The 14,815-nt window shown below is 46.8% G+C and overlaps 1 protein-coding gene across 1 annotated transcript in view; it reads left to right on the top strand.

Moving 5' to 3' along the window:
- The window catches only part of BAD (BCL2 associated agonist of cell death), a 71,681-nt gene extending 63,793 nt beyond the window's left edge, over window positions 1-7,888 (top strand). Inside the window, exon 5 of the mRNA XM_063944965.1 lies at window positions 7,627-7,888. The gene's annotated coding sequence lies outside the window, so the exon portion shown is untranslated. The remainder of the gene's footprint in view (window positions 1-7,626) is intronic.
- The last annotated feature ends 6,927 nt before the right edge of the window (window positions 7,889-14,815 follow it).

Below are 14,815 nucleotides of genomic sequence, written 5' to 3'. Positions count from 1 at the left end.
ACGCCCCTGTCGTTTTTTAAATAATTCTGCACCACCAAATTCAAGGTATGTGCAAAACATGGGACGTGCTGGAATTTGCCCATATTTAATGCACACACAATATTGCTGGCGTTGTCCGATGCCACAAATCCACAGGAGAGTCCAATTGGGGTAAGCCATTCCGCGATGATCTTCCTCAGTTGCCGTAAGAGGTTTTCAGCTGTGTGCGTATTCTGGAAAGCGGTGATACAAAGCGTAGCCTGCCTAGGAAAGAGTTGGCGTTTGCGAGATGCTGCTACTGGTGCCGCCGCTGCTGTTCTTGCGGCGGGAGTCCATACATCTACCCAGTGGGCTGTCAGTCATATAGTCCTGACCCTGCCCTGCTCCACTTGTCCACATGTCCGTGGTTAAGTGGACATTGGGTACAGCTGCATTTTTTAGGACACTGGTGACTCTTTTTCTGAGGTCTGTGTACATTTTCGGTATCGCCTGCCTAGAGAAATGGAACCTAGATGGTATTTGGTACCGGGGACACAGTACCTCCAACAAGTCTCTAGTTGGCTCTGCAGTAATGATGGATACCGGAACCACGTTTCTCACCACCCAGGATGCCAAGGCCTCAGTTATCCGCTTTGCAGTAGGATGACTGCTGTGATATTTCATCTTCCTCGCAAAGGACTGTTGGACAGTCAATTGCTTGGTGGAAGTAGTAAAAGTGGTCTTACGACTTCCCCTCTGGGATGACCATCGACTCCCAGCAGCAACAACAGCAGCGCCAGCAGCAGTAGGCGTTACACGCAAGGATGCATCGGAGGAATCCCAGGCAGGAGAGGAATCATCAGAATTGCCAGTGACATGGCCTGCAGGACTATTGGCATTCCTGGGGAAGGAGGAAATTGACACTGAGGGAGTTGGTGGGGTGGTTTGCGTGAGCTTGGTTACAAGAGGAAGGGATTTACTGGTCAGTGGACTGCTTCCGCTGTCACCCAAAGTTTTTGAACTTGTCACTGACTTATTATGAATGCGCTGCAGGTGACGTATAAGGGAGGATGTTCCGAGGTGGTTAACGTCCTTACCCCTACTTATTACAGCTTGACAAAGGGAACACACGGCTTGACACCTGTTGTCCGCATTTCTGTTGAAATACCTCCACACCGAAGAGCTAATTTTTTTGGTATTTTCACCAGGCATGTCAACGGCCATATTCCTCCCACGGACAACAGGTGTCTCCCCGGGTGCCTGACTTAAACAAACCACCTCACCATCAGAATCCTCCTGGTCAATTTCCTCCCCAGCGCCAGCAACACCCATATCCTCCTCATCCTGGTGTACTTCAACACTGACATCTTCAATCTGACTATCAGGAACTGGACTGCGGGTGCTCCTTCCAGCACTTGCAGGGGGCGTGCAAATGGTGGAAGGCGCATGCTCTTCACGTCCAGTGTTGGGAAGGTCAGGCATCGCAACCGACACAATTGGACTCTCCTTGTGGATTTGGGATTTCGAAGAACGCACAGTTCTTTGCGGTGCTACTGCTTTTGCCAGCTTGAGTCTTTTCATTTTTCTAGCGAGAGGCTGAGTGCTTCCATCCTCATGTGAAGCTGAACCACTAGCCATGAACATAGGCCAGGGCCTCAGCCGTTCCTTGCCACTCCGTGTGGTAAATGGCATATTGGAAAGTTTACGCTTCTCCGACGACAATTTTATTTTAGGTTTTGGAGTCCCTTTTTTACTGATATTTGGTGTTTTGTATTTGACATGCTCTGTACTATGACATTGGGCATCGGCCTTGGCAGACGACGTTGCTGGCATTTCATCGTCTCGGCCATGACTAGTGGCAGCAGCTTCAGCACGAGATGGAAGTGGATCTTGATCTTTCCCTAATTTTGGAACCTCAACATTTTTGTTCTCCATATTTTAATAGGCACAACTAAAAGGCACCTCAGGTAAACAATGGAGATGGATGGATACTAGTATACAATTATGGACGGACTGCCGAGTGCCGACACAGAGGTAGCTACAGCCGTGGACTACCGTACTGTACTGTGTCTGCTGCTAATATAGACTGGTTGATAAAGAGATGTAGTAGTATGTATGTATGTATAAAGAAGAAAGAAAAAAAAACCTCGGGTAGGTGGTATACAATTATGGACGGACTGCCGAGTGCCGACACAGAGGTAGCTACAGCCGTGAACTACCGTACTGTACTGTGTCTGCTCCTAATATAGACTGGTTGATAAAGAGATGTAGTAGTATGTATGTATGTATAAAGAAGAAAGAAAAAAAAACCACGGGTAGGTGGTATACAATTATGGACGGACTGCCGAGTGCCGACACAGAGGTAGCTACAGCCGTGGACTACCGTACTGTACTGTGTCTGCTGCTAATATAGACTGGTTGATAAAGAGATGTAGTAGTATGTATGTATGTATGTATAAAGAAGAAAGAAAAAAAAAACCACGGGTAGGTGGTATACAATTATGGATGGACTGCCGAGTGCCGACACAGAGGTAGCTACAGCCGTGAACTACCGTACTGTGTCTGCTGCGACTGGATGATAAATAATGATATAAAAAATATATATATATCACTACTGCAGCCGGACAGGTATATATTATATAATGATGGACCTGCTGGACACTGTCTGTCAGCAGAATGAGTTTTTTATAGAAAAAAAAAACACCACACAAGTGAAGTCACACGACGAGTGTTTAACTTTTTCAGGCAATCACAATATAGTATACTACTAACTATACTGGTGGTCAGTGTGGTCAGGTCACTGGTCAGTCACACTGGCAGTGGCACTCCTGCAGCAAAAGTGTGCACTGTTTAATTTTAATATAATATGTACTCCTGGCTCCTGCTATAACCTATAACTGGCACTGCAGTGCTCCCCAGTCTCCCCCACAATTATAAGCTGTGTGAGCTGAGCACAGTCAGATATATATACATAGATGATGCAGCACACTGGGCTGAGCAGTGCACACAGATATGGTATGTGACTGAGTCACTGTGTGTATCGTTTTTTTCAGGCAGAGAACGGATATATTAAATAAAACTGCACTGTCTGGTGGTCACTGTGGTCAGTCACTAGTAAACTCTGCACTCTCTACACTTCTACAGTACTCCTAAGCTCCAGTAAATCAGGTCAATCTCTCTCTCTTCTAATCTAAATGGAGAGGACGCCAGCCACGTCCTCTCCCTATCAATCTCAATGCACGTGTGAAAATGGCGGCGACGCGCGGCTCCTTATATAGAATCCGAGTCTCGCGAGAATCCGACAGCGTCATGATGACGTTCGGGCGCGCTCGGGTTAACCGAGCAAGGCGGGAGGATCCGAGTCTGCTCGGACCCGTGAAAAAAACCATGAAGTTCGGGCGGGTTCGGATTCAGAGAAACCGAACCCGCTCATCTCTAAGAAAAACACGCATTGGCGATGTCGGCAATCTTCATTCTGGGAGTAAACAACTGGGAAGCGAACTTCCTCAGCAGACACTATCTCCATCCAGGGGAGTGGGGACTCCATCCGGTGGTGTTCGCGGAGGTAACAGATCTTTGGGGTGTACCTCAAATACACATGATGGCCTCTTGTCTCAACAAGAAGCTTCGCTGGTATTGTTCCGGGTCGAGGGACCGGCAACCCGTGGCGGTGGACGCCCTAGTGACTCCGTGGGTGTTCCAGTCGATGTACGTGTTTCCTCCACTTCCACTCATTCCAAGAGTTCTAAAACTTATAAGGAGAACAAGAGTTCAGGCAATCCTCATTGTTCCAGACTGGCCGAGGAGGGCTTAGTACGCGGATCTACTGCTAGAAGAGCCGAGGCCTCTTCCTCTTCGGGAGGACCTGCTGCAGCAGGGGCCGTTCGCTTATCAAGACTTGCTGCGTTTGACGGCATGGAGGTTGAATGCCAGATATTAGCTCGGAAAGGCATTCTGAACAAGGTTATTCCTACCCTGATACAGGCTAGAAAAGGAGTAACATATAAACATTACCATCGTATTTGGAAAAAATATATGTATCTTGGTGTAAGTCTAAGAAGTTTCCTACGGTGGAGTTTCAACTGGGACGGTTTCTCCTCTTCCTGCAAGCAGGTGTGGATATGGATGCTAAAGAAATTTACCAAAAGGAAAACTTGCTTCGGCGCTAACCAGGGGCTCCTCTCAATAAGCTGCTGCTAATTAAGAATAGTCAATTCACATAAACATAGAAATATATAAAAAACAAGTAGCAGCGCTTATTCAAAATACATACATAAAAATGTCTTTAAATGATAATTTTTAATAAGAACAATGTGCAATACATGATAGGTATGAGGATAAATGAACATATCTCGTATGGAAACCTAACTAAGTCAAAGGACCTTTGATAAAGCTGCTAGACAGCAGTGAAACGCGTCAAAATTTGGAACCTATACCTCCCCGTCAGCAGACCCCTTCACTTGCTATCCGCTGCATCAACGGACCCGATCGGACCCAGCAGTCGGTGGACACTGCCAGTTCTTTGGCTTATTTTGTCTCGAAGTACATTATCCGGATTGGATACCGCACACTAGTGAGGACAACTTTAATTCCAAAAAGCTCTAATGGATCAAAGTCACAGATCTTCCTCCAGCGGCTCCTACTGGTAATGTTACCTATACAAACTGTGTCCACAAATATTTCCTATAAAGGGTCCTTGAAGGCCAATGAACATTTGTTTAATATATTCATTGTGATCTGCACAATTGTACGGGACTTATTTAGGTTTCCATATGAGATATATTCATTTATTCTCATACCTATCATGTATTGTACATTGTTCTTTTTAAAAATTATCTTTTAAAGACACATTTTTATGTATGTATTTTGAATAAGCGCTGCTACTTGTTTTTTATATATTTAGGTGTGGATATGGGCCTGAGGTTGGGATCCGTAAAGGTCCAGATTTCGTCCCTATCCAATTTCTTCCAGAAACAGTTGGCTTCCCTCCCTGAGGTTCAGACTTTTCTGAAAGAGGTTCTGCACATCCAGCCTCCCTTTACGGCGCCCTAGGATCTTAATGTGGTGTTACAGTTCCTCCAATCGGATTGGTTCGAGCCTCTACCGGAGGTTGAGGTCAAATTTCTCACATGGAAGGCTGTCACTTTGTTGGCCTTAGCCTCTGCTAGATGTGTGTCAGAGTTGGGGGCTTTGTCTTGTAAGAGCCCCTACTTGATCTTCCACGAAGATAGAGCTGAGCTCCGGACACGTCAGAAGTTCCTTCTGAAGGTTGTGTCGGCATTTCATATCAACCAACCTATTGTGGTGCCAGTTGCTACTGGCTCCTCAGTTTCTTCAAAGTCCTTTAATGTTGTAAGGGCTCTGAAAATCTAAGTGAAGAGGACTGCTCGTCACAGAAAATCGGACTCTCTGTCCTGTATGATCCCATGAAACTTGGGTGTCCTGCTTCTAAGCAGACGATCTCTCACTGGATAAGGTTCACTATCCAGCACGTGTATTCTACGGCAGGATTGCCATGTCCTACGTCGGTTAAGGCCCACTCTACTCGTAAGGTGGGTTCTTCCTAGGCGGCTGCCCGGGATGTCTCTGCTTTACAGTTTTGCCAAGCAGCTACTTGGTCTGGGTCGAACACGTTTGCAAGGTTCTACAAGTTCGATACTTTGGCCACTGAGGACCTGAAGTTTGCTCAATCAGTTCTGCAGGAGCCTCCGCGCTCTCCCTCCCGTTCTGGGAGCTTTGGTACATCCCCATAGTACTAATGTGCACCCCAGCATCCTCTAGGACGTAAGAGAAAATAGTATTTTAATTACCTACCGTTAAATCCTTTTCTCGTAGTCCATAGAGGATGCTGGGCGCCCGTCCAGCACTTCGTGATCTTGCAGTGGTTACTTAGTTTAGTAATCCTTAGTTCTTGGTTAAGTACTGTTTTGTTACTTGGTTAAGTAATATTGTTCAGCCGTTGCTGATGTTTCAAGCTAGTTAGCTTGGTTTGCCTTGTGTGTGAGCTGGTATGAATCTCGCCACTATCTGTGTAAAATCCTTCACTGGAAGTTGTCAGTCTCCTCGGGCACAGTTTCTAGATTGAGTCTGGTAGGAGGGGCATAGAGGGAGGAGCCAGCCCACACCCTCAAACTATTAAAGTGCCAATGGCTCCTAGTGGACCCATCTATACCCCATGGTACTAATGTGGACCCCAGCATCCTCTACAGACTACAAGAAAAGGATTTACCGGTAGGTAATTAAAATCCTATTATTACAGCAGACTGTGTAATTCCTAACACAGAATTGCAAGCTGCACATGTCCTCTCAATCAAATAAATCATGGTCCAATCATGTTTTATCACTTTATATGGTGCAGTTGTCAGGATTATTTCATTATTACACTATGCATCTAACTGTGATTGACCATCATGATGCATTAAATAGGGGATTCCAGTAACTCTTGTTTACTAAAAGAACACCAGACAAAACCTATATGAAACGGAACACTCTTGAAAACGGTCAACGATCTTGCCCTCTGAATAATACTCTTGCAGCATCCTGTCCGTGTTCTGATTGCACTCTGCATGCAATGCCCTGGCTTGTATTTGCAATTTTAACTGACATTGTGTTTACATGGAATAAATAGGTACTGCTTTATTTGGGTCCTACATTATGTAGTGAAGAGCAATTCGAGCTACAGGTTGCCATTATTTGTTATTCTTTTGATTAGCGATGCCCCGCACCCCTGGTGGCGGTGTGTGCGGGGTTCATGGCAAACTAATATTGTTCTTTACAGTCGGCCTACAGGTCCCAGCAAGCCTGCCCAAGCATGCCGGTACTTGGAGAACCACAAGTGCCAGCATGCCCGGACATTAAGGACCCGCTGGCACCCGTAGTCTGCCTGTAAAGAAAATATTAAAATAAAAACAAAAACACCTGAGGCGCCATTTTTGAAATTGGAAGTTGACGAACTCTGCAGAGTGGCTGGCAGGGGCTGGATCCTCTCGGATCCAGGTCTGCCGCCAGCCACCCTTTCTCCGCCAGGTCCCGCCGCCACGTTGCCTGATGCGTCGCGCCGCCTCATGTGCCCGCTGGCCAGCAGATCCAGTGGATCCGCTGGCCCAATCACATCTGGGGGACTGACAGGGGCGTGCATTCATGTGGTATGAATGCACGCTAGTGTCATTGAGGCACCAGTATAGGTGTCGCTTCACCATACATTTTCAGTGGGCTTTTACAGCCCATTGCTTCGCCCTGCCCGCCCCCCGCTGCCCGGACTTTAATGTTAGCCAGTGGGAGGCACCTCTCCCACTGCCTCCCACCCTAAGATGCAGGGATTTACTAGGGGGGAAATGGTTACAATAATAAAAGAAGATATTTATCACAGATTCTTTTTATTATTTTAATCATTATAACAGGGGAGGCACTGCCTACCCTGACTGCACGTCCCTGCGAAACACACACACTGCTCCCGCTGTATGCTTTGTAAGTGTTTTATTCCTTGTTATTTTTTATTTAACTATACTTAATTGCCTGTTACAGTCATCTGGTTTTTAGTTATAATTTACATCTTATTATTTTACACATTTCATGGAAAGGTCTCATTTGCTTATTTAAACTGTGTGTTAGTTCTGCAAATAATACAGTACATTTTTATTTATCTTTTCTCCCACTTTTTTCTTACAGCTGCATAAAAATGACGGTGCTCTTCTGATACGCATGAGGAAAATAGCAACCATTTTATTTTAAACAATAAGCAGCCGAACATTGTCATTTAAAGAACAAAAAATGGACTGAGCTACTTGATCATTTTGTTTGAATAATGTCTGTGAGACTGGGGGATTTCACAGGAGAACAGACTCTGAAGTTTTTGAATCTGATGTGCCACTTTTTTAAGATATGTAGAATTGTAAAAAAAAATAAAGAACAAAACCAGGTTTTAAAGGAGGAGCTGAGAACTACGATGAAATGTGACTAGGTTTAAAAAAAAATATGTTTTAAATCTAACTTTTTTGGTAATATTTTCACACGCTGACTGTCTCATTATTAATTTTTATTAACACAAATTTTAAGTCAATAATGGAAAACAGCATAATTTCTGCAGCAGAGTACACTGTGTTCCACAGGGAATACATTGGGGTGTAGAGTTGGATCTTGATCCAGTGGCACCAACAGGCTAAAGCTTTGACTGTTCCCAGGATGTATTGCATGGCCATCTCTATAACCCCGCCTCCGGACACTGGAGCTCAGTTTGTAAGTTGGTGTCACTTAACAGGAAGGCGGGGTGCTGCGCTAGGCAGCCCTGAAAAGAGCTTTTTAGAAGACTTCAAGGGCTGCAGCACTTTCTATGTCATTATGACATGTGCTGCGGCTCCATCACCTCCCCAGCAGCGCTGCATACTCCCGCGGATGGTTCCCGGGTACTTGCAGTGGAGGCGCACCGGTCCACAGGCACACCACCGCTGACGCTCTCCAGGATCGCGTGGCTGCACATTAGCGAGGAGGTAAGAGGGTGTCCTTGTCAGCGCTGTGAATTTGCAATCACTTAAGTATTCTACATGTCATTTTAGACAGTGTTAGTTAAGAACAAGTGTACTTCTACCTGAATATTTAGTACAAGTATTCTCAGATATACTGTACATCCAGTATCTACTGTGCATTGATATAACTTCTGCATTGTACCTGTGACTGAGTGTGCCTGTAGCTGCTGTGTGGATTTCATTCTCGTGTATCACACTTAATGCTATCACTATATTCTGTACCTTGGGGGGCTAGGTGCGTCAGGGTGTCTCTCTCTCTCTCGATATAGATATATATATATATATATATATCTATATATGTGTGTGTATTATATATATATATATATATACACACACACACACACACACACACACACATATAATAGTGCTACACAGTATATACTGTTTTTTGGGGTTTTTACTGTGTATTTGTCACCTCATACCGCTTTAATTCTCTGTCTGTGTCCTGTATTTACTGTCACATAAATCAGGGGTTTATTTGCAGGTATTGTATTTGTCTGACTATATTGTACTGTTACGCTCTAAGGCTACATTCCCTATAATGTTTGCCACACAGGGCGGGAAATCCGCGGAAGCTTCTGCATCATGCACCAAGGATTTACCTCAGGGGGAAGTTTTAACTGATGGTTTGTGTACTCTGTGTCATACATCTTCCCAGTCAGACCGCAGCCCCTGTGGCCAATCAGGAACCACCTTGGGCAGCGTGCTCAAGTATGCTGAATATGCTGGTGACAAGTCTTACGCCCCCTGTGGGACCTCCTGTGCTGGGGCATTTTAAGAGAGGAGGAGGCCCGTGTGCAGCCTTCTGCTTCAGGGGCCCCCTCCTCTCTGACCGAGGCACAGCATTTAATACTTACCTCTCCTGGGTCCCCCGGCGGTACCATCCTTCTCCGCAGCGGCAATAGAGTCTGAGACCAGACTCTATTGCGCATGCGCAAACCTCTGGGAACACGGCGCAGCGGCCATTTTCCTGAAGATTTTGCTACTGCGCATGCGCAAAACTCCGGAAAAATGGCCGCCATGCCACCTTTCTGGGGTTTTCAGCAGGCGCAATAGAGTTTGTTCCCCCTAGTGTTCAAACTCTATTGCGCTTCCGAAAAAGGGATGGCTTCGACGGGGGACTTCAGAGAGGTAAGTATTAAGCAAATGGGTGCAGTGTGTGCCCCCCTAGACCTGGGGGGCCCGTGTGCCTCGCACACACTGCACCTATTATAGAAACGCCAATGCTCCTGTGCCATTGCAGCCACATATTGTCCCTGTAGTTAATACGCCCTGGGCTTGACACTCTGTCTACCCAGATACAAAGTGGGAAAATCCACCGCCGGTGGACTCTTCATGTCCCCGTCTTGTGGTGTCATCTACTCTGCCTGTCACCTCACTGAAGGAACCGACGGATCAGCGGGTGGAGGGTTGCCTGAAGTCTATTTACTCCCTTACCGGTGCTGTACATAGACCCACCATAGCAGCTATCTGGGCTGCAAAAGGAATTGAAGCATGGGTTCAGGCATTAGAGGACGAGCTGCCTCAGGATATTTCTGATACTGCCAGACAATATCGGTCTCATATTACCACCGCCTCCCACTATATACAGGAGACGTCTTCTGAGGCAGTTGTGATGGCGGCCAAGCAAGGCGTCCACTACATCTATACTGGTTCGCCGAATTCTGTGGTTGATGTCATGGAAGGTGTACCTGGACTCCAAAGAGACCTTGGAGGTGCTCCCTTTTAAGGGAGACATCCTATTTGGGGAGGTTCTGAATAAGATTGTGACTGACTTGGTGACTGCTAAGACTGCGTTTCTCCCAAGTACTAATCCTTCTGCACCGAAGGTAAAGAGTACCACTTTTCGTTCCTTTCAACCTACAGGGAAGAAAAGGGTTAGGCGTACCCGAGACAGGCTCGTGTTTTCAAAACCAATGAGACCAAACCTAAACAATCCTGGGCTTGCCCATCAGCCTGCTTCCAAACAAGACAAGCCTGCTGCATGACGGGGCGGGCCTCTCCCTGGGGGAACCCAGGGTGGGTGGCCGACTTCTGCAGTTTACCCAGGCCTGGTTAAAGACCACTTCGAACGCCTGGGTGTGGGAAGTTGTCTCTCACGGGTACGCAATCTCTTCCAAGAGACGTCCCATCGCCAGTTCTGCTCGACTGTTACCCCTTCGGGTCCGTTGAAAGCGCAAGCTTTACTCCTGGTTGTGCGATTCCTCCTAGACACAGGAGTGGTAGTGCTGGTACCTCTGTCCCAGAGAGACAGGGGATACTAATCGACCCTGTTTCTAGTCCCAAAACCCAATGGGTCCTTCCGGCCTATACTCAACCTCAAATCCTTGAACAAATTTGTGAGAATGTCCATTTTCCGTATAGAAACTCTGCGCTCTATTGTACTGGCCATGGAACTTGAAGACTATATAGTATCCCTGGACATACAGGATGCTTACCTGCATATACCTATTGCCTTATCGCATCAGCAATATCTGCGGTTTGCCATTGGCAACCTACACTATCAATTCCGGGCTCTGCCATTTGGACTGGCCATGGCCCCTCAGATCTTCATCAAGGTCATGGCCGTGATGATGACCCTTCTCCGCCGTCAGGGAATCAGGATCCTGCCGTATCTGACGACTTGCTGATCCTGGCGAACTCCCAAGATACCCTCCTCAGTCATCTGGAACTGATGGTCCAATTCCTACAAGCCCACAGGTGGCTCATCAACTGGAAGAAGTCCTCACTGGTCCCTGCTCGGTGCATGATGCACCTGGGGGCACTTCTGGACACACACACAGTCAACGGCTGTTTGTCTCCAGGGAATGTCCTAAAACTTCAGGACAGGATCAGATACTTCCTCTCTCGCACAAGTGTGTTGATACACTCGGCGATGCAAGTACTAGGCTTTATGGTGTTGGCTTTCGACATGGAAGAGTACGCTCCATTTCATTCCCGCCCTCTGCAGAGGTTAATCCTTTACAAGTGGGACGGCCTGCCTCATCGGATCAGGTTTCAAATGATCTCCTTGACTCCGGAGGTTCGTCTGTCAGTTGAGCAGGGGCTTTCCCTTCTGGGTCCTACTGACAACGAACGCCAGTCTATGGGGTTGGGGTGCGGTGATAGAGCAACATTCTCTCCAGGGTCGGTGGACCAAGGAGGAATCTCTCCTCCCCGATTAAACATTCTGGAATTACAGGCAGTGTTCAATGCTTTGACTCTTGCCCTACCACTGATACAGAACAGGCCTGTTCAAGTACAATCAGACAATGCCACCACGGTGGAATACATAAATCATCAATGCGGCACTTGAAGCCACATGGCAATGATGGAAGTGTCGAAAATGCTTTGTTGGGCGGAACGCCATCTGCTGGCAATATCGGCAGTGTTCATTTACAGGAGTCCTCAACTGGGAAGCGGATTTCCTCAGTCGTCAGGACGTGCACGCCGGAGAGTGCAGTCTTCATCTGGAAGTCTTTCAACTCCTAGTGGACAAATGGGGCCTACCAGATGTAGACCTGATGGCATCTCAACACAATCACAAGGTTCAGGTCTTCGGATCAAGGACAAGGGATCCTCAAGCAGAGTTTGTGGACGCCCAGACCTCCTCGTTCAGGGCCCTTGTGTCTACCCAGACCTGGCCAGACTGGCTTTGACGGCGTGGCTCTTGAAGCTTCACTCCTGAGGGCCAAAGGATTCTCAGAGGCGGTTGTCCAAACTATGCTAAAGGGCCGCAAACCGGCTTCTGCACGGATTTATTACAGGATATGGAATTCTTACTTCACCTGGTGTGCTGCTAAGAATTACGGTGTATACACTTTCAGATTTTTGGATTTTCTGCAACAAGGCCTAGACTTAGGCCTTCATCTGGCCTCCCTCAAGGTTCATATTTCTGCCTTGTCGGAGTGGTTTCAGAGGAAGATTGCGTCTATTCCTGACGTTCATACTTTCACTCAAGGTGTTTTACGGATTCAGCCTCCCTATGTCCTTCCTGTTGCTCCATGGGATCTGTCTGTTGTTTTGAATGCCCTACAAGAGCCTCCATTTGAACCTCGAGTCAGTGGACTTTAAATATTTTATGCTTAAGGTTGTGTTTCTGATGGCTATTGCCTCTGCTAGGAGGGTGTCGGACTTAAGCGCTTTGTCCTGTCGTCCACCCTTTCTGATTTTTCACCGTGACCGGGCAGTTCTTAGAACTCTTCCCAGTTATCTACCTAAGGTGGTGTCATCTTTCCATCTTAACCAAGAGATTGGTTCTGGCTTTTATCTCTTCTGGTTTGTCCTCCAAAGAGCCGTCTTTGGATATGGTACGGGCTCTCCGTATATATGTGGAGAGGACTGCCTCTCTCAGGAGGTCTGATACCCTTTTTTGTACTTTTTTTGGTTTTCACAAATGTGGCTGGCCTGCGAATAAGCAAACCTTGGCCAGATGGATTAGAATGGTGATTACACATGCTTATGCACAGGCTGGTCTTCCAGCTCCTGCTGCTATCAAAGCCCATTCTACTCGGTGTGTTGGACCTTCTTGGGCGGCCCGCCGAGGCGCGTCCGCTGAACAATTGTGCAAGGCGGCTACGTGGTCGTCAGTGAACACGTTTATTAGGTTTTATGTCTTTGATACTCCCGCCTCCCAGGACGATTCCTTTGGACGCCGGGTTCTTCTGCCCGCTACGGTGCGTCCCCTCCCATGAGGAACTGATTTAGGTCATCCCCGATTTATTCCCTGTGGAACACAGTGTACCCCGCTGCAGAAAAGGAGATTTATGGTAGACTTACCATAGTTTAAATCTTTCTGCGAGGTACACTGGGTTCAACAGGGCGTCCACCCTGACGCACTTAGCTTCTTTTGGGTTTGTATGGCATTAGCCGCTGGTCCCTTCTCCTGTCATGAGACTGTGGTTCTATGTGACTAACATCTGCCTTCGCTTTACCTGCTATTGCATTGGACTGGTTAACAAAACTGAGTTCCAGTGTCCAGAGGCGGGTTATAGAGGAGGCCATGCAGTGCATCCTGGGAACAGTCAAAGCTTTAGCCAGTTGGTGCCTCTGGATCAACATCCAACTCTACACCCCAGTGTATTCCCTGTGGAACCCAGTGTACCTCGCAGAAAGAGAGTTAACAATGGTAAGTCTACCATATATCTCCTTTTTGTAGGACTATTGGCAACATACAGATGTAGCCACCTTTATCTTGACTGGCTGAGGCGTTTGTCCCGATAGAGCATACGCAGCGTAGGGAGGCGCGCCTAGTCACAGAGAGGCGTACCTAATCGCACGGAGGCAGACAGAGCGTTTGGCGTTACCTTTACGTGTAATACCTGCGATCATCCACCAGATGTCGCCTTTTACAATCACCACTGCGCATGCGTGTGGTCTCCCGTAAAATACAATACTGAAATATATAATAAGGACTACTTTACTAAGCGTCTCATTACGCTGCATACAGTAAATACTCATTACGCTGCATTATTTAATACAGTAAATACTCATTATGCTGCATTATTTAATACAGTATATACGGTACAGACGCAAATAGTACAGCATACAGTATATGATCCATCTACAGTACTTTATGAATATGTGAGCGTCCAAGTCCCGCAGACAAAACAACATAAAACCAGTAGTTTACACTGTCGCAAATGGACGTGTTAGAAGTTCACTATTGCCTCTTGAGATTAGGAATTTTGTACAGTATGTTAGCGTCCCAATCCCATAGCCATTACAGCATAATCAAAACCAATGGATTTATTCATCTGTCTGCGGCGAAGTGGTGAAGTGTTCCGCTTCCTATACTCAGAGTCCCGAGTTAGATTTCTAAAGTACGAATGCATGTTAGTTTTTTCCAGACACTTTATTATTTTTTTATTCACATAAACCAGGGCAAAGCTGCAGGAGCGGTTCTGTTATACAATTCTGTAGCAGGGCAGACTCAATTGAAATGGCTACCACCTATGACTCCTTGCTCCACGGAGGCCCTAGGCTACGGAGCAAGTAACAGTCCAGATTGTGCAGGCTATGGGGCAATGCTGAAGGAGCGTCACAATCCCCTAGCTAAAATACACAGGGGCGATAGGACTAAGCGAGGTATATGCACATAACGATACACTGCAAAGTTCCCCATGGTTTTAATTATGCCTTTTCTTTGAACACAGTATTTTCGACTGCCTCGCCCTACACCCATCCCACTTTCCCCTTCCCCCCTGGGAGCCTGCAATGTACATGCAGTAGACAGGGAGGGAGTTCCGATCAGGTTACAAGACGTGCAACAGTATACTACTGTATGTAGGAAAATCCCCCGCCCACTCTGATTTATGTGAAACCTGTGTGCACCCTTCCATTGAATGTATAACAAA

Source organism: Pseudophryne corroboree, chromosome 11 (genome assembly GCF_028390025.1).
Source record: "Pseudophryne corroboree isolate aPseCor3 chromosome 11, aPseCor3.hap2, whole genome shotgun sequence".
NCBI lineage: Eukaryota > Metazoa > Chordata > Amphibia > Anura > Myobatrachidae > Pseudophryne > Pseudophryne corroboree.
Note: the sequence above shows the minus strand (reverse complement) of the source record. Positions and strands in the feature narration are given on the sequence as shown.